This window comes from Pinus tabuliformis, chromosome 3_2, assembly GCF_031772625.1.
Source record: "Pinus tabuliformis cultivar Carrire ecotype Pingquan chromosome 3_2, CPIR1, whole genome shotgun sequence".
Classification (NCBI taxonomy): domain Eukaryota; kingdom Viridiplantae; phylum Streptophyta; class Pinopsida; order Pinales; family Pinaceae; genus Pinus; species Pinus tabuliformis.
Window position 1 is genome coordinate 397,805,867 of NC_142302.1, and position 21,555 is coordinate 397,827,421.

General features: G+C 38.2%; 1 pseudogene; it reads right to left on the reverse strand.

Annotated features, from left to right (window-relative positions):
* Positions 1–2,113: 2,113 nt before the first annotated feature.
* Positions 2,114–21,555, reverse strand: part of LOC149181077 (putative protein phosphatase 2C 66) — a 41,036-nt pseudogene continuing 21,594 nt past the window's right edge.

Here is a 21,555-nt window from a genome sequence, read left to right on the forward strand (position 1 = left end):
GTGCATGATATCGAGAAGAGTAATCATTCTTCACCAAACCATAGAGAAGAAAAGAAGAAGTAGAAAGAAAAAGATACAAATGGTTGAAATAACAAAGAAACTACTTCTGTCAAATACATTTTTAGAAACTTGATATACATTAGAAATGATTACATACATGGAGAAAATAAAAATATGAGTTGAAGAGCAAACTTGAAGCTTGTTGGACCGTCTAGTATTTTAAAGTTCAAACAACTTACCACAAGAAGAAATATTTATATACACATATAATTAAAGTGACAATGCCAAACAAAAGAAAAGTTGAAGCTCCAAAATTATAGCATAGACTACTTGATAAAATTTTCCGACCAAAAAATTCTTACCAATGAGTAACTACCCTAAATTATTTTCCTATAAAAGACACCACTATTTCTATGAGTTTGAATTCATTATTTGCATGCTTGTCAAGCTAGTAGGATAACATGTTTTGAATCTACTAGTCAAGATAGAGAAACAACTATTTCTAGGACTAGGACAACCATAAAGTTCACTAGCTTGTATTTCAAACTCACTTGTCCATGTAATGAAATAACATATTCAGGCATTCCTTACACCGTTACTCCTTAATCGTAGTTCAAAACAACATAAAACCTGAAGCAATAAAAAGGTTGTGTCATGATATTGAGAAGAGTAATAATTCTTCACCAAAACCATAGAGAAGCAAAGCACAAACAAAAATAAATAGATACAAGTGGTTGAAATAAAAAGGCAGCTTCTTTTGTCCACTACATTTTTAGAAAGTTGGTACACAATAAAAATGCTTACATACATGGAGAAAATAAAAATATGGGTTGAAGAGCGAACTTGGAGCATGTTGGATCATCTAGTCTTTTAAATTTCAAACTACTTACTACAAGAATCAATATTTAAATAAACCTATAACTAAAGTGATAACCCCAAGCAAAAGAAAAGTTGAAGCTCCAAAATTATGACATAGACTACCTCACAAAATTCTCTAACCAAAAAAATCTTATCAATGAGAAACTAACCTAAAATATTTTCCTATAAAAGACAACAATATTTCTATGAGTTTGAATTATGTATTTGCATCCTCATCAAAATAGTAGGAGAACATGATTTGAATATACTAGCCAAGATAGAGAAACAACCATTTCTAGGATCAGGATAGCCATTAAGTTTCGTAGCTTGTATCCAAAACCCACTTGTCCATGCAGTGAAATAACATATTCAAGCATTCCTTTATCCATTTCTCCTTAATCGTAATTCAGAACAACACAGAACCTAAAGTAATTGAAAGGTTGTGTCATGATATTGAGAAGAGTAATCATTCTTCACCAAACGATAGAGAAGCAAAGCACATGCAGAAAGAAAAATACATAAATGGTTGAAATAACAAAGAAACTACTTATGTCAAATACATTTTAAGAAAGTTAATATACATTAGAAATGATTACATACACGGAGAAAATAAAAATATACGCTGAAGAGAAAACTTGAAGCTTGTTGGACCATCTAGTCTTTTAAAGTTCAAACAACTTACTACAAGAAGCAGTATTTAAATACACCTATAGCTAAAGTGACAATCCCAAACAAAAGAAAAGTTGAAGCTCCAAAATTATGGCATAGATTGTCTGACAAATTTTTCTACACAAAAAATACTTACCAATGAGAAACTACCTTAAAATATTTTCCTATAAAATAGAACAAAATTTCTATGAGTTTGAATTTAGTATTTTCATCCTAGTCAAGCTAGCAGGATAACATGTTTTGAATACACTAGTCAAGATAGAGCAACAACAATTTCTAGGATCTGGATAACCAGAAATTTTAGAAGCGTGTATCTGAAACCCACTTGTCCATGCAGTGAAATAACATATTCATGCACTCCCTACTCCGTTACTCCTTCATCTTAATCCAAAACAATGCGGAACCTCAAGTAATCAAAAGGTTATGTCATTATTTTTTCAACTTATTTTTTTCAAAGACATTGTTCACAATAAATTCTTTTATAATATACCATCTGAGTCCAACAAAAATAAGTTGGACACATGACTAAAAAATTAACACTTTGAGCCCATTGAGGCTCATAAACATGATATTTATCTGATATGATTCAAATCCACTTCCTCAGTACTACAACCTTTTTATCTATTGTCAAGAATCGGTAAATATTAAGAAGATATTTCACCCTTGTAACACCATCAAGAGCATACCATTCCTCATCATCACTAGTTTAAATACACTGAAATTTTTTCTCTAGGATTGTTTTCTTTATGCACCCTTCTGTTACTTGGAGTTCTTGACTGTGTTGAAATTTTGAGATGCATTATTTAGATCATTAGCATTCTTGTCTGTGTTTGCATGCTATAATATAGGGACATTTGTATCACTTAATACTTTTGTGTCCTTGTCCAAATATTTTCATGAATCTATAGCTGACACTGAAGTGATCTCTTGTAGTAGTGCTTGACTACTAGGGTCCTGTGACACTGGAGTTTTATATTTTTTCTCAAATGGTAGATAATTATTGAGGAAAGATAGACCACTCCACAGTCATCCACGTTGGAAGTTGGATATTTTAACCTCCATGCTTGAACATCATGCTTCACCAAATATTTGGTTCTAGTTATTTGAGAAGGTGTCCATGTGACAATTTCCACAACGTCATTATTAGACAATACAACTCAGTCCTATGAAAAAATTGTAAGTATCAAATACCTATTTTCTAAGGACATTTAAATTGGACAAACAAGATAAATGTTATTAATAAATTTGTGATCATAATCTTAGCATACCCCATATGTAGCTAATGAGGCTCATTAATGGGTAAATTATATGGACCTTAATTCCACTCTCGAGCTTATTAAAATCAATTGCTATCACATTTCTTTACATGTTTTGTTATATTTTTCTTAGTGAGAAGCGTAAACATGAGATGTAATGTCTAGTGGTCTAATGTGCATTAATTATGGGTTTTGGAGCAATTTTGGCTAATTAAAGTGCAAGAACTCGAAGTAGACAAGAAATAAGGATTTTAGGAGATTGGATATCCCTCCTTAACTCCCCACTCACTTGAAGATTCCTCCACCATATCTCATCAAATCGAAGTTACAAGCAGGCAACCCATCGAGGTCATTGGTAGCCAAGCCAGTGACAATTGAAGACCAGTTGATATCGAGTTGGAAGCCAAGCCAAGAGTCATTTTCAAGCTAATACACTGTGACTGATGACTCTTATGTAGTTTTGATATTTTAATGAAAATGAGAGCCATTCCCTTGATCCAGTACTGAGATGACTCAAAGGGTTGAAGCTCTTGGGTTAGGTCCCAACCCTAGCAGCAGAGGCTCTCTCTTTTGTGCATGCATGCTTATATTACATTCATAGTTAGCTGCTAAATTGATTTTGGTTTGTTAAGCTACAAGTATTTGGATGATTAATTAGCATTCTTCCATTTGTGGATAGATAGATCAGTGGTGTCATAGTGACAGTAAACACTTCAGAAAATCTTGTGATAATGGCTTTCACCTCATCACCCTTATGGGATCATGATTTGAGGGTTCCATTCACACAACCCAAAAATAGATTTCTTGTTTGATTACTACATAATCTAGGGTTTATTGTTGAATAGATCACTATCTTTGAATTTCTTAGAAGTATTTGCAATTGTCATTTTGATCTCTTGAGTTTGTTATGGTTTAAAATCACTTCCATTCATAAACTTAGCCATTAGCTATTAATAACTTTGTTTTCCTCCATTCAACTCATCTTTTCCATGTATAAATGAATTTATGCACAAATGAAGAAAAGAGTGTATGTTTTTACAAGAGCTTCTAATTTGCAAGGAGACCTCATCTCATTCACCTCATCTAAGTCCTATCCACCTATGCTACCAAGGTCCACCAAACCCTAAATCTAGATTCTTGTTTTGTAAGCAAAGTGGTTATTTCCATTGAGCAAATCCAACCATCTTAAACCATTTGACTGAGCCTTGGATAGTATGCACCTCCTCCATGCCTTATTTCCCCATCAAACACCTTTCCCACCCTTCATTCTACCTTTCTTACCATCTTCTAAACTTTCATCCTGTTTCCTGTAGTAAAACAGGGCAACCTGTAGTAGAACTAGGACATCCTGTAGCAACCTGTTTTAAGCCTGAATTGAGTAGAAATGGTCAATTAAGATTAGGTTAGGCCTCTACTTGACTTCCATACCCTTGAAACTAGTCCATACCCTTTCCTTCATACCTATCTCCCCTGCCAAAGAACAAGTGAAAATTAGCATTTGCAGTCATAAAACTAAACATCAAAAAAAGGCTCTTTCTATAATTTCTAAATTAGCACATGCATGCAGCGTCATAAAATTCTTAGATCAGATTAGATTCCATGCTCAGTTAGTCTAGATCATTAAATATTATAAACAAGGTTAAGCTAGTTTTATTTTGCAAGAAAAATGTGTAGATGTTTAGCTCGATGATTTCATGTCACTTTATAGAACCTTCCAATTAAGTCTTTCATTTCCTAGAGTAGGCAACATTCCCTTTTTTCATTGAGAATAAGTTTCCCTTTTCCATTCAGTAGTCAGAATCCTTCTATTCAATAGAATAGTGGTTTGAAAAACCCTAGTGGTCAATCACCCCAGTTGAAAAGTGACAAGAGTAGACCATTGCATCTACTGTGTATACAACACTTTCACCTCCAAGTTTGCATGAAGCTCGGGTTGATGAAGTAAAGTTGGTAGCCCCAGGAGTTGCAACATTCTTGCTGCAATACTGGTGCTCATCACTTTTTGGCGTCGTTGTCAGGGAGGTGTCTAACTAGATGTGATTTCTTCTTTCTTTTTAATTCTGCAAATAGTTCCATTCAACAAATAGTTTCAATCTTATTCTTTCTTTCCAATTCTGCAAGTTGTTCTGAAAAAAAAAACCTAAAGAAAAGAAAACAAAATCCTTACATGCCTTGTATGAGTAGAGACAACTTAGGGAAAAATTATCCAAATACCACCACCACATCAAACATGAAACCTTCCCTCTTCTTTGGTGGCTATGAGCTAGAGGACCCATTAGGTGAACAACTAGAGATCTTTGAAGAGCCTATTCGGAAAGAGGAAGAGACTATTCCACTGACCTACACCATTGTTGAAAATAGAAATGGGATTGGAGATAGAGAAGGAGCTGAGAATAGAGCTAAGGGTACTTTTCCCATCAAAGAAAGTAATGGGGATGTTAGGGTGAAAAACATAAGCCCCTCCACCCTTCCTCACTTCCACGCCCTAACCTCAAAGGACTCACATACGTTTTTGTTTGAATTTGTTGTCATATGCAGAATTTATGATTACACCTCTGATGACTAGAAGTTGAAATTGTTCCCATCGACTCTCAACTATGTAACCTTGCGCTGGTTCATCAGTTTACTTGGGGACAACATCACCACCTGGGCTCAGATGCAACAAGCCTTCAACAATAAGTATAGGGACTACTGTAGGTCCAAAGATACCAAAGAGGAAATTTTTAGAATGACCTTCGAACATGTTGAATCTTTAGAAGACTGTGAGGAAAGGTTCCAACTCAACTACAAAAGGGTTGGGTACACCCTTGATCCTGAATCACTTAAGCTAGTTCTTCTTAGATGGATCAGGGAATATCTCCTAGAAACTTTAAACGTGTTGTTAGGAGGGGACACTATCAGTTACCCTATGATGATATCAATACAATTTTCAAAAATCATTCTAGAGCAACTACAAAGAAGGGTAGGGCTAGTCACGCTTTGGCCAATTCATCCTCCTCCAACACATCCATTTAAAGTGAAATTGGGAACATGCTGGGAGACTTCAACAATGAAATGTTTCATACCCTTGCTCTCCAAATGGACACCATGCAGATCAAGAGGAAGCATGAGGAATCAAAAAGAGCCTTATCCGTCTTCTACCTTAGATGTACTAGGAGGCACCCAAGGAATGAATTTCCATTGAATATTATAGAAATTGGCTTGGTCTATGTGGAAAACCACTCTATAAACAAGTTCCCTTCTCTACCTAGATTAAAGTTGTGTATCAGGGAACCAAAGGGGCGAATGAAAAACTCTGTTATATCAACCAAAGGAGGCCTCAAGGACCTCGACCATACTAGCAAGGCATGCAAGGGGCATCCTATTCATATTACAACCCTAACCAGAATACATCCATTCCCCCTTGGTGCCCTCCTACTCATCCTTCATGGCCCACACCTTCTCCCTAGTCTTTTGCACCTCAATACCATTCCAAACTTGTCAACCAACCATTTTAGCCATATGATCCTCCACAGCCTCAGTGGAATGCACCATCCCAAGGGTGGAGGTCCCCATAAAACCAAGCTCGAACATTACTACCTCCACCTCCATCTCAACCATAACTCGTACACCCTGTTCCACCTAAGCAACCTCAAATGCCTACTCAACCAAACCCAAACCTAAAAAATAGATAAGCACAATAAGTCTACAGTGGAGAAGCATCTTATCCTGCCCATGCTATGGAAATTCAAGAAATTAACCTCAGGTATGGAAGAGTGATTCTAGATAATCAACCACCATCTCCACAAGAGGATCTTAAAGAGGAAAAGTAGGAGAGTGTCCCTCAAGAAAACCCACCTCCTTTTCCTCAAAGATTAATCCATCTTTTCCAGCACAACCTAGAAGAGACTAAACCTATGGGTGAATTGAAAAACCTATGTGTTAAAATCTCGCTACTCCAAGCTATCATGGATGTCCCCATCACAACAAGTTAATCAAGGATAAATGTTTCAAACATCCTGGGAGAAGGAAAGGCACCCATACCATTAATGCCATTGGATAAATGTCTGACTTAATGTTGGGGTGGGTGATTTGACCAAAGTATCTAGATCCTAGAATTGTTGTGGTAGATGTACACATCGATGGCATCATTGTTCCGCATACCTTGATCGATCTTGTGGTTGTCATCAATGTGATGACTAAGGAGACTATGCTTAAATTGAATCTCCAAGGATCATTAAGAAAGACCACAATATTCTTACAGCTTGCAGACAGGTCCATAGTACCTCCTGAGGGAGTTGTTGAGGATGTGATGGTCTCCATTGATTCCTGCAAATACCTTGTTGACTTCTTCGTTCTATACCTAAGACCAAGTTCAATGGTTATCAGCTCATCCTTGGAAGGCCTTGGTTAGCCACTATCGAGTCTTACATGAGTTGCAAGGCTGGGAATATGGCGATTAAAAATATGCATTTTTCCAAAAAATTGGTTGTGTACCATCATGCTCAACCATCTCTGGAGCATGACTTACCTTTATGTTTATAAGAGGAGGAGGAAGTTAAAGTATACTCTTCCCCAATCTGTACCCTAAATGTTACTATAGGAGGGGGGAAACCTGATGAAGATGCCCTGATTGAGAAAATCCTCCAGAATGAGCCCCCCAACAACATGTCCCTTAAGGAGTTAGTGTAGAAAGTTGAAGATAACCCTTGGACTGATTTGTTCCTAGCTGACTCAAGTCCTACTCACAGCCCAAAAATAACATTAAAAATCAACCCCTCTCTTTGAACATCAAAAAGAGGAGTTATGTGACATGCTAAGAAACCATCAGGATGCCTTTGCCTGGATTTACAAGGAAATGAAGGGAGCACACCCTTCTGTGTGTATTGTCCACATTTGAATCAAGGAAGGTTGCAAGTCAGTGCACCAACCTCAGTGGAGAATGAACCCATCCCTCAAGGATATAGTCAGAGAAGAAAAAGTTGTTGGATGCAGGGTTCATTTAGCCCATCTTAGATAGCGAGTGGGTGTCTCCTCTGGTTTTGGATCCAAATAAAAATTGGAAGTGGAGAATTTGTATGGACTATAGAGAGCTAAACAAGGCCACAAAAAATGACCATTTCCCTCTACTTTTCATTGACCAAGTATTAGATTGTCTGGCAGGAAGGAAATTATTCTCCTTCCTGGACGGATTCACTGGTTAAAATAAGATTCATACCAGCCTAGAGGACCAGGATAAAACCACCTTCACCTACCCCTGGGGTACCTTTTCTTATAGGGTACTTCCTTTTGGGTTATGCAATGCCCTTGCCACTTTTCAGAGGGTACTCCTGAGCATATTTGCATAGCTAGTCCATGACTCTGCAGAAATTTATATGGATGATTTCACCCCCTATGGGTGTGATATCCTAGAGGCTCTCTCTAACTTGGTAAAATAATTAAACAAATGCATTGAAATGAACTTATCCCTTATTCCTCAGAAGTGTGAGTTCTTGATGGCTTCAAGGACTATTCTAGGTCACTCAATATCCCAAGAAGGACTGCAGGTAGACCCAAATAAGATAGTTATCTTAAAGAGGGCCCCTACTCCTAAGAAGCTGAAGGATGTCAAAAGTTTATCAGGTTTAGTTGGATATTATAGGATATTCATAAAATACTTCAGCAAGGTAGCCTCACCTTTGTTTGGACTATTGGAAAATGACTCAAATTTTTTATAGTCAGAAAGCTGCCAAGAGGTCCTAAAAACCCTAAAGGACAAGTTGACTAATGCACCTATACTCTGAAGCCCAAATTGGACTCTTCCTTTCGACATCCATGTTGATGCCTCTAACAAATCTATAGGACCATCTCTGGGCCAAATATATGACAAGCTACCTTATGCCATTTAATACATCAACAAAAAATTATCCAAAGCTTAGTTGAACTACACTATGATTGAAAAAGAGCTCCTAGCTATTGTCCATTCCTTGAATAAATTTAGACATTACATCATTGTTACTAGACCTTTATACATACTGACCATGCTGATATTAAATATTTGATGAAGAAACGTGATGTGAATTATTAGATGGTTTCTTTTGTTAAAACATTTTGATTTAACTATCATTGATAAACCTGGTAGAGAAAATGTAGTTGCATATTTTTTGTCTAGAATGTCTTTGCCTACAGGTGAGGAAGGAATGGTTTATGACCAACTTCCAAATGATAAATTATTCACCATTTCAGTTCTCTCTCCATGGTTTGTTGACATACACAACTACTTAGTACCTGCACAGTTCCCTTCAAATCTTTCCTCCAAGGAAAAGAGATGAATTATAAGGAAAAGAATCCCAGTCACTTGGATTAGGGACAATATCTTCAAGCTACGCCCAGATCAAATTCTAAGAAGATGTGTCAGTGAGGAGGATTTTTTTGACATCCTTCTAGGCTATCATGATGGGCCTTGTGTAGGTCACTTTTAAGCCAAAAGGACAACCTTCGAGGTACTACAAGCTCGCTATTGTTGGCCCACTCTCCAACAAGATGCAAGAAGATATACAAGTCAATGTGACCGGTGCCAAATAATGGGGAAACCTACTCCCATGGATGAAGTACCTTTGAAAAATAAATTGACTTTTGATCCATTTGACAAGTTGGGCATGGATTTCATTGGGCCCACTAATCCACCATCAGGATAGAAAAGGTGCATCATTGTGTGCACTAACTACTTGACAAAGTGGGCTGAAACCAAGGATTTCAAGGTAGCCACAAAATAGAAAGTGGTTGAGTTCTTGAAGGAGAATGTGTTTTACAAGTTTGGATACCATAGAGAGCTAGTCACTGATCAGGGCACTCAATTCACCTCACACATGATTGGGAATTTGTTAAGCCAGCATTAGATCAAGCACAACAAGTCCACTCCTTACCCCTCATGCCAATGGACAAGTAGAAGTTACCAATAAAGCATTCTGATAAAGGTGGTGAGAAGCAATAGGAAGGATTGGGCTGACGGAATAATGGAGGCCACTTGGGCCTACAATACAACTTGGAAGACAACCATTGGCTTCACTGCTCATGATTTGGTCTATGGGAATAAGGCTCTGCTCTCCATTGAGTTTCAGTACAAGACTTTAAGAATGGAAGCACAGTTGGATCTGGATGTTACAAGGGCATAGCAAGAGAGGTTGCTCTAGCTCAATGGGTTAGATGAATTCAAGATGCATGCCCTCTTGCACAAAGAACTGAGTCAAGTACAAAGAAAGGTCTAGCAAGACAAAAATATCAAAGACAAATTGTTTCAAGAAGGTGATTGGGCTCTGTTGTATGAATCTAGGTTCAAGGATTTCAAAGGCAAGTTGATGACCAAATGGATGGGCCCATATGTGATAAAAAAGTGTCATGACAATGGGGTTGTTCAGATAAGAACCATTGATGGAGAAGGTATCCCCTTGCTTGTCAATGGGTATAGATTGAAATCCTAAAAAAATCCTTTGTCAAAGGAGAAGTTCATCAATAGTATCAATAAGGCAGTGATGGTGATTGAAGGAGTCTCGACTTCCACCTCACCAAATTCTTGAAGTTTGTTGAATCTTTGAAAAAAAGAAAAAGAAAAAAAGAAAGAAACAATAAGAGACCTAGGTGAAAACCTCCATGAGGAACTTCAGGCCCACTTTTGGGTTGAAAACCTCCTTGAGATAGCCCAAGAGTGAAAAACAAAAAAACATAAAATACCCTTGGGTGAAAACCTCCCTTGAGGCGCCTAGGGTAGGAAACTAGGATGAAAACTTCATTTGATGCAACCTGATTATCTTTCAAAAAAAGAGAGAGAGAACAAAAAAATACACAAAAAAGCAATGGGCAGGACCTATAACCTGCCCACTCATAATAGTTCTGGTTTTTGGCACATTTTCATGAAAATAATGGACAACAAGTTCAAAGGGTATCAAGCGATTGAAAACCACATTTTTCCTTCATTCATTTCATATCCTCAGTGACAACCATGTTTCATTCATACATACTCATCTCCAACCATAAAAAATCCAATTTTCAAGCAATTTTGTGACTTCTAGAGGATTTCCTGTATTTACTATAGGAGTTTCCCATAGTACTATAGAAAGTCTTGAAAATATACAAGAATGAAATTCCGATTGAAAAATCATGATGTAGGCCTATTTTGGGTTGAGGAAGGAGGCCATTGACTTCACCACATCTCAACCAACACCATTTCATGACCATGTCACCATCGGTGTCCATCAAGAAATCCACTTAGAAGAAGAAAAATATATATAAAAACAGAAAGGAAAAAGAGAGGAAATAAAGAAATGTCAAAGGGCCATACCACTAGTAGCCTACCTCACCTACCACTCCATCTCCCCATTTCCACCCCTTTCACTCCTATTTCAACAACAATTCACCCTTCAAGCAAAGGAAAGAAAATTAAAAAAAAAGATGCAGCTACAACATTTCCTGTTATACTACAAGAAACCATGTAGTAGCCTATATTGAAACAATAATTGTCTTTAGGCTCATCCTTCAGCACCCATGCAAAGGAGGAATAACATCACACCTACAGGAACTATGGCACCTATCCAAAGCTCAACAACAATAGAAGAGTCCAACACCTACACATCACAACAAGAAGACAACCTATCAGTAGATAAAATCAACAAAATGAGAGCAGAAGAGAAGATGTACCTGAACTAGAAGCAGCATAGTAGAGCAACCCTCCAGCATGCATTAACAAAGAAAATGAAGCCACATTTATGGCACCTCATCCACACTCTCTCCTCCATAAGAATATGATTAGAACTATAGGAATATGAAAATGTTGATTTTATAAGCTGAAGGTGGCTAGTTAACTTGGCCACCTTCAACCTAATAACAAAAAGTTAAGTTCTAGTTAGCTAAAGATGTGGCAAGGTCACATCAAAGGAAATCAATCAGAATGGTGGTCGAGTTACGTTATACAGGAGCAGGTGATGATTATGAGGAAGGGTTCCATGATAACTAATAGTGGGACAACTGTCCAAAAGGAGAAATTAAGTACCCAGCCATCCAGCGCATCACTCAATGAAATCAACCATAAATATAAATATTCCCTAACTTTCATGCAAACCATCATTGATTTCGAGAATTTGAGAGCTGGGACTACCTGGAGGAGAAATTGAAGGAGAAAGTTACTCTCTACCATTCTACAATAAGCACCTACAAGAAACACAAGACAACTACAGGAAACAGTGAGGAAAGCTAGTGCCAACCATCCTACAGTTGCCACCTACAGGAAACGCGAGAAAAATATAGGAAACAATGAGAATTGGAAAAAATTATACAAGGGGGTGCATAGGGTCCAACTACTCAATAATTCTCCTCAACCAAGGCATTTCAATGAAAAATAGGTGCCCATATCCATTGTTATTTCATTTGTAAAGAGGAAAGGAAAAGACCTTTTCATTTCTTTCTAGTAATTAGAGTGTGCATAGAGATAGACAAAATTGTGTGAAGTAAAGGGAGAATTGTAGTCATGACCCTCCTAAACTATAAATCCTCATTCACCTGGTAAATCTATTAGTATATAGCCACTAAAATTCATAAAATCATATCGACAAAGAGAGAATATGACATGGGCTTTCAATGGAGGGGAACCCACTAGAACAACTAGAATACATCTCCATCCTCTTGTGGTAGAGATATATAGAAGGCATCAATGGTTGGGATTATTCAAGATACTTAGAGGATATTATGCTGATGTATCCAGGTAATTTTCAATGTCATTCATACCTCAAGATAGAGTCAGTGCCACTATTGTAGTGAGAGGATTGTCAGTAAAAATCACCCCTAAAAGCATTAGCAAAATCACAACACTTCCTCTAGGTCTACAATGGAGAAAATAGGATACAGGTAACAACACTTATGCCAAGTAGAAATTTTTCTAGGAAGATGAGGAACCAATTGAAGACAAAAATTGGATTAGAAGCGAGATCATTCCATACCCTTGGGATGAAGTATGTTGTCACATTCTCAAGTATAATTCTTGTGAGGGAAGGATTAGTATAGTCTATGGTTACCAGTTTATACTCCTCCATGAGCCGAGATTTGGACAAGAGTTACCCCCTCAGAGAATACTTAGTGTTCCCTACTTCTTATTGCAATGAATAATAGACATGAGCATCAAGGTACAAGAAGGAAAGCATCAGCAACTAGCACATCATGGAATGATCAAGCTCATACTGGAAGATGTCGTCAGCCATTTAAGAATCCCTATTATGTGGTCCACATTTGCAGACATGAACTTAGAAGATGTAATTCAAGAAATTGAGCATGAGCCAAGAGAAGGAGAGAAAGAAGAACCTGAAGAAAAGGAATAAGAACCAAAAGAAGAATAGGAAGAAGAGAGGGAGAAGAGGCAGAAGAGCCTAAAGAAGAGAAACATGGAGAATAAGAGGATGAGCGAGAGGAAGAAAAGGAGGTAGAGATAAACTAAATAGAGGAAGAGAAGGACAGTAAGGGAGAAGCACAAAAGGATTAATAATGTCCTGAAATACATCGCAAGGAAGTGGAGGAATACCCAAGAGTGTCTCCTAAACCCACAAAGAATGAGGTAGTTGTTGCCTTGACTGCTCTACGTACACCCATAAAATTAACAGGAAAGAGGCAAAGAAATACTCCCCTATACTTAAAAACGAGGAGGAGCACCAAGATAAGACAAGGGGGACCTCAAACACCTACCAAGACTCCTATAATCATTAAGACTCACCAAGAGGACAAGAAAAGGTAATCTCCCCATGAATGAAAGGTGAAGAGGGCACATCAAAATAGGCTTCCCCAAGGTCACCAATCACCTATGTTAGGAGACCTGTCACAAGGTCAACCTCAGCAAAGAAAATTAAAGAACATTTGACCCCCTTTCAAAATTTGAAAATCCTGTTACAAGAATCATAGAGAGTCCTACAGGAAACTCTATCAAAACTATAAGAAAAACAGAAAGAGGAGTAGGAAGGATAGTAGGGACAAAGGAAAGGAAAGGAAGCAACGACACAAGCACAGGGGGAGATAGATACTCCAAAGACAGTAAAGGGAGAATCCCAAGAGCTGCAAGAACCTAGCCCACAACCCAATCTTAGCTCCTATTACATATTCATTGAGGGAGGAAAAGTAATACCACAAAACATTTCCATCCCTCTATTCTTTGAGCTTGAGAAGGAGAAAGAAAGGACACATCATTGAATGCAAATTTCTAAATCCAAAAGTGTAGAGGATGTGGGCCATATGGAAGAGAAGCTAGTAGAGATGGGCAGAGAGTTGAGTGAGATAAGAAACAAGGAAAGAGTGATGAAATCTAAACTAGCGGTTGAGAACACATGGATGAGGAGGCAAGTATAGAAAAAAGAGAGCCAATTGGCCGCTATGGAAAGTCTTTCTTTGGAGGCACTTCAATGTAGGATGCCAGAAAAATCATATTCCTTGTACCTAAAAGAGCAATGGCTGGAGTTTCAGATAAAAACCCTAGCACAACGAGGGACTATGCCTTTCCAAGACTATAGGAATTTCATTGAGCTTTGTGACCAAAGCACCCTAGAGGACAAGGCCAAGATATTTGAATTCTAGTTACATAACTTGGCCTTAATTGACTTGAATGTGTGGGACCCCAATCCAAAGCTGGGGGACTGACAACTGATGGCCTTGGCATCATGGATGAGTCATGGGGAAGCTGGGGCTAAGGAAGTAAAAAGAGTATTGGAAAGAGAAGAAACATAGCCTCTTTACATCAGAGCAGAGCAAATCAATTCCATGGCTGTCATTAGCACCCACAACCTCATCGCCAATGATCCTCATCTTGCACCAAGATACCTATATACACAAGAGAAAGAAGTCACTCATTTTTAGGACACTTTGAGATTGCTAGGGAATGAAAGCCAACAATCATGCCAAAGGAGATGGGGTACCTTACCATACTACCTAAAGATCAAGGAGTATCACTCCCCTGAAATAATGAGGGATGCACTGGAGAGAACCCCACTATATAAGATGGCATTGCGAAGACTCACAATAACCTGGATTGGCTTGAAACTCAATCCACCATTACTCTTGGGTATGTTAGAAGGAAGAAAGGAAGAAGAAAAAAGAAAGCACTGAGAGGAAATAGAGAAGCATGTAGGATTTTATCCACAAGAGGAGGACACAACAGCAGAAGCCTCAAATGTTAGAGAAGCCACCAAAGCAATCAAAGGCATGGACATAGATTGAGTTGCTTAGAGGATGAGCAACACTTTTAGTATGGGGTGATGATGAGGCTCATCAATGGGTAAATTATATGGACCTTAATACCACTCTCGAGCTTATTAATATCAACTTTTCTCACATTTCTTCACACTTTTTTCTATATTTTGCTTAGTGACAAGGGTAAAGATGACATGTTATGTCTTGTGGTCTGATGTGGATTAATTGCAAGTTTTAGAGCAATTTTGGCTAATTAAAATGTAGGAACTCGAAGTATACAAGAAAGAGGGATTTTAGGAGATTGGATATCCCTCCTTAATTCCTCACTCACTCGAATATTCCTCCACCAGATCTCATTAGCTTAGAGTTACATGTAGCCAAGCCATCGAGGTCATTGGAAACCAAGCCAGTGATAGTTGAAGACAATTTATCTTGAGTTGGGAGCCAAGCCTCCCTAAATTTAAGGAAGTTGTTGGTAGCTTTGGTTATTTAAATAAGAAGGCCTAGAGACTCATTAGGATTTGACTTTTTTTGTTGTAGACAAGAGACATTTTTGAGCTAAGACATTGTGACTAATGACTCTTATGTATTTTTGATATTTTAATGGAAATGAGAAGCATTCCCTTGATCTAGTACTGAGTTGACTCAAAGGGTTGAATATCTTAGGCTAGGGCCCAACCTTAGTAGCAAAGGTTCTCTTTTTGTACATGTATGCTTAGATTACATTCATAGTTAGTTGCTGAAGTGATTTTGGTTTTGTTAATATGCAAGTATTTGGATGATTAATTAGTTTTCTTCCATTTGTGGATACATAGATCAGTGGTGTCATAGTGACAATAAACACTTCAAAAAACATTGTGAGAGTGGATTTCACCTCATCTCCCTTATGGGATCATGATTTGAGGGTTCCATTCACACAACCCAAAAATAGATTTCTTGTTTGATTTCTGCATAGTCTAGGGTTTCTTGTTGAATATATCACTATATTTGAATTTCTTTGAAGTATTTTCAATTTTCATTTTGATATCTTGAGTTTTTTATGGTTTAAAAGAACTTACATTCATAAACTTGGCCATTAGCTATTAATAACTCTGTTCCTCTATTCAACTCATCTTTTCCATGTATAGATGAATTTGTGCATAAATGAAGAAAATAGTGTATGTTTTTGCAAGAGCTTCTAATTTGCAGGGACTTCTAATTTGCAGGGAGACATCATCTCATTTGCGTCATCCTAGTCATATACACTTATGTTGCCTAGGTCCACCAAACCCTAAATCTAAATTCTTTTTTGTAAGCAAAGTAGTCATTTCCATTGAGAAAATCCAACCATCTTGAAGCATTTTACTGAGCCTTGGATAATATGCACCTCTTCCATGCCTTATTTCCCCATTAGACACCTTTCCCACACTTAGTTCTACCTTTCCTACCATGTTCTAACCTTTCGGCTGATTTCCTGTAGTAAAACACGACAACATGTAGTAGAACTAGGACATCCTGTAGCACTACAAGAAACCTTGTAGCATCCTATTTTAAGCCCGAATTGAGAAGAAATGGTCATATAAGCTTAGGTTAGGCCTCCACTTGGATTCCATACCCTTGAAACTAGTCCATACCTTTTCCTTCATACCTGTCTCCCCTGCCAAAGAACAAGTAAAAAGTAGCATTTGCATTCATAAAAATAAAGATAAAAAAAAACAGTGTCTTTTTGCAATTTCTAAATTAGCACATGCATGTAGTAGTCATAAAATTCTTAGATCATATTCCATGCTTAGTTAATCTAGATAATTTAATGTTATAAACAAGGTTAATCTAGTGTTGACAATGTTGGACCCGCCAACTTCAGGGGATCTCCTCGATAAGAAGTCTCAATTAGACCTCATGTCATTTGGTGTAGGTGTCCCAATAGTGGGTCGTACAACACTGCCTTGACTGTGATTTTGCACAAATGCAAGTAAGATGTCCCTATTAGTAGCAAGGGTGTGAAAGCTACAATAAGACAAGAAAGGTACATGAACAGTTCTAACACATGGAGAGTTAGGTGAGTGCACCCCTTAGAAACCTATAATATTATGCAGCTTGGAAGGGAACACATGAGCAAAGATGCATCACAGACTAGAAAGAAAGCTAGCTAACAATCCAAAGTGATGGTTAAACCAATCAACACATTTCAGTAAGATTCATACATACTTATACAGAATAGTCCATACATGCATGCATAAGAAAACATATGCATATATCATTTAGAGTAAACAAGATAGTTGGAATACAAAATGACATATGCATGAAACATGTTGGCTCTATTATATTAAGAAGTGTAAGTTCTAGTCATACAATAAGTCCATTTCCAACCACCAGTTTCGATAGCGGAACGTTACAGTCACAACCGCCTACTCCTCCAAAGAGATATACTAGCTCTGCGTAGAGGAGAAGCCAAGGCTCATTACAATATTGTTTAAGCTTTCTCTAAGATACTCCTATCGGAATCTTGGCTGACCAAAAGCCCATACAGTGAGTTATGAGGGACTATTTACAACAAATGGTGGGGTGACCCTTGAAATTCCCCTCTATAACAACTCATCTACCCTCATGACTCTTTTTCTACTCTATGATTGTTACATCCAACTATCAACACTTGAACTTCCACTTGACAAGACGTTACATACAATCTAAACATGTACCCATGTGAGACAAAATGGCTTGAGTAAGCCATGCAAGACATCACTAACACTCAGACCGTTGTGGTCAAACCAACTATTTAATATCCTTATGACATTTGATGGTGGTGAACTAATTCCAAGCTTGCTCATCCTTGATGGTGTCTGTGAGCTCACTGGTGACATCTTGCTGAGGCGAACTCTTACCTCCATTACATCTGGGTACACTAATATGGCTCCTCCATCCAACTCGTTTGATAGCATGTGCATAGTTTTCTTGGGAGTGACTAGACCAAAAACATGATGATGCATAGTGTTTGCGTTGATCTCCAATAATGTGCTGGTGGCTATGCGCATCACCTTGTCAAAATATATGTTCAGTTCCAGTTGGACTTGCTTCTTGTCTTTGCCCCAATGAGTGTGCCAAATGGGTGGGATCGCATGCATGCACACAATGACATGCATGATGTTGAACTCCCTTTCATGCAATTAACATCATCTTGTCTGCTCCATGCTAGGTGCTAGGCTAGATCCATAACTTTTATGGGCACAATTTCATTTATTTGTGCATGTTGCACCCCTTATTATACATATTCCTGCTGCAACTCATTCTCTTGTCTATGAAGCTCTTGTTCTTCCTTGAGATGCTAGTTTAGCACATGTAACTCCTTCTTTGTTCTATTCCCTGCCTTCGCGCAATATTCATGTCACACCGTCACCTCATAGCCTCAATCTCCAATCCTGATTTTTTCATGAGTGGATTTGCTTTGAACTTGTAGCTTTGCTCTGCCTCTATGTTGTCAACAACCTTCCTCTTGCATTCATCCCATGCAGGTGTGTTTCCTTCTATAGTTTTTGATGGTGTTGCTCGCTGTGATGTCGTTGTCATTGATCATGATATCCTTTTCCTTGAACAACTTGATGTCTTCGTGGATAGGCAAGTTCATAGACACTTGACCAACTGCATCCCTAGTTGCGCTCTTAATAGTGTCTTGGACTCTGCTCTCCTAGAAGTTGTTTTGCTTTTGCTACTAAGACACATATGAACTTCTATGATGCCTAGAGACATAGCAACACTCATGGCAAGCAATTTGTCAGGTGAAAACCAAAAAGGACTTGAGGGCTGACTTGCGAAATACCTATGTGATCGAACGTGAAGGTTGCGCAATTTCTGCCCGAAGGTCAGGAGACTAATTGCCAAAACTACGTAAGGCACTGTCTGGGTTGTGAGGAGGTTGACTGACTATTGGAACTACATAATGCATAGTCCACCTTGGCCTACTAAAGACTGAAACTGTGCAATGTGCAATTTCAGTCAGCAGGGACATGAAACCAGCAAAATGCATTGTGCATTTTCTAGGGCCAGCAGGACACTGCCTCCATGAATTGTACAATGGAAGCCTGAAGGTCAGTGCTTGGCCACACTTGCATAATTTATGGAGGGAAGGCATACCCTTCGATTCCATAAATGCATAGTGCTAGATGGGCAAGGCACAGTCTAGGCCAAGGCAACCCAGTCCAGCCGATGGGTGACTGAAAACATGAGAAGTCTAAATGCATGGTAAGATGAGTGAAAACAAGAGTGAATGATCATTCATGGAGATAGCAAGTGCAGGATTCAGAAAACGGGAAAGCATGCATGTGTGTGAAACGTGTCACCGCAACGGTGACCCTCCATGCAAAACAATGTCATGCATGCGACAGTAGTGAGATGAAAATGAAAACTGAAATGATGCTTATACAAGTTAATATACATGCAAACGATAGCAAGCACTCACTGAAATCAAGCAGACACCACTCACACAAAGCGATACACAAAAGCGATAGAAACGCAACCCAAGACATGAAAAGTGAGCTTAACCCAAAATAGTTGAGCTGAATGTCCCGACGACTCCTAAATGTAATATGGGATGTCAAAGCTACAAGTTCGATGTGAGGAATGAGTTCTGCAATGCTCGGTTGATGAGTTTCGATAAAAATCGAGGTTGTGACATGCATGCCACAAATCTAGGAGAATCGACACTTAGCAGGAGGTTTCTCTATTGCACATGCAACAATCTGCTCAGCTGATGGGAAAAAATGTCCATTTTTGGGAGGCAGATGGGCTAGCTTCCTAGAGGGATTGCGTAATTTCTGGGCAGAGATGCTGACTACTACCTAGAATTGCACAATTTTTGGGTTGAGCAACCTTGGTGGGAGGAATTACGCAATTTTCTCAATGAAGAGTGACAGGCAGATTTGCGCAATTATGGAGCCCAACAAACTGCCAGATAGAATTGTGTAATTTCTTGAGGGAAGGTTGGTTCCTCTCTGTAATTCCGCAATTTCTTAAGGGAGCTGCTCAGCCTATAGCTTGACCAAGTCCAGAGAAACAACCTATGAGGGTGATGCAACAAGATTTGATGGACAGGCTATCATTCTACAAGAAATCATTGAATCTTGCGTACTTGACAAGGCAAGACATGTTGCTGTGAAAGGTTGGTAGGGAGGCTCCAAAACGAAGCTAAGGAAAAATTTTGGAGGGTGGTTGTAGTCGCTACAATAGCTAGGTTTATTTTGGAGGGTGGTTGTAGTCGCTACAATAGCTAGATGATTTCATGTCACTTTATAGCACCTTCTGAATCAGTCTTTCATATCCTAGGGTAGGCAACATTCCATTTTTTCATTAAGGATAATTTTCCCTTTTACATTTGGTAGTGAGACTCCTTCTAGTCAATAGAAGACTGGTTTGAAAAAACCTAGTGGTTGATCTCCCTAGTTGAAAAGTGACAAGACTAGACCATTGCTTCTACTTCGTATTCAATACTATCACCTCCAAGTTTGTATGAACACCAGGTTGATGAACTAAAGTTGGTAGCCGCAGGAGTTGTAGAATTCTTGCTACAATACTGGTGCTCATCAGTAGCCATAACAATGAATTCATCTCTTTTAGTTAACTAGCGGTAAGAGACATCAAGCACAAAGATCAGGTGAAATTACTTTAGATGGATAACACTGAAATCTCTAGCCACAACTAGCTCAAGCTCATCATGCAATGCAAAAACTATGACTTTGCATTTTTGAATCCTCTTAGCTCCCCTTGAATAAAACTGAAGAGTATGATCATACTTTATTGTATAGATGGTAAATCCATATGGATACAAATAAGGTATTCCCTATTAACTAGTTCTAAATTTTGAGGATACAACTATGCTTGAGAGAAAACAAGAACATCTAATTGGGAGTTTAAGTTTCAAATCCACGGTTAACTACACTCTATAAAATGATTTATCTTGAACTCTCATGCCCATAAATGCGCTCAAGTCTCCAAAATTACCGATCACCAAGTCTTGTACCTAGTGGATAATGGGAGAGAAAGGTAATAAATTAGCCCACAAATATACTTCTTTGTTTTAATAATTTATGTCGATAATTGGAAATAGGAAGAGTTGACTGAATTGTATTTATGGAATCATAAAAACACAAGTATTAGATATGTTGTTTCTATGTACTATGTTACTTACAATAGATATTATTAATCCTTACCTACTTCACAAAATTTACTGTAGCAGTTCCACTACTAAAGCAGTCCATTGAAGGATGCAACCTCAACTCCTTATCCATCACTTTGAAGGCTTTCAAAAATGACTCTTCCAATGTCAAAAATATTTTTGGGCACTTCTCGCTCTCTTCCATATCTACATATTCATCGTCCATGGTAACTGATAGCGATTCCTCCTAATTCATGCTTCCCATAGTGCTATTAGCCTCTTTAGTGTTGTCATCATCATTAATATCTACTTCCCATTGATTGCTCAGCTTTGATGGTAGTCAATCCCTCACCTTCTTGGCAACTTTATGGTCAAAAGGGCCATGCCCATAAAATACTCCACATAAAACCTTGTCCTCTTTAGAACCAAAGTCCTGCAAGAAGAGACTATGAAAATGTGCTCATGGGTGTAAAA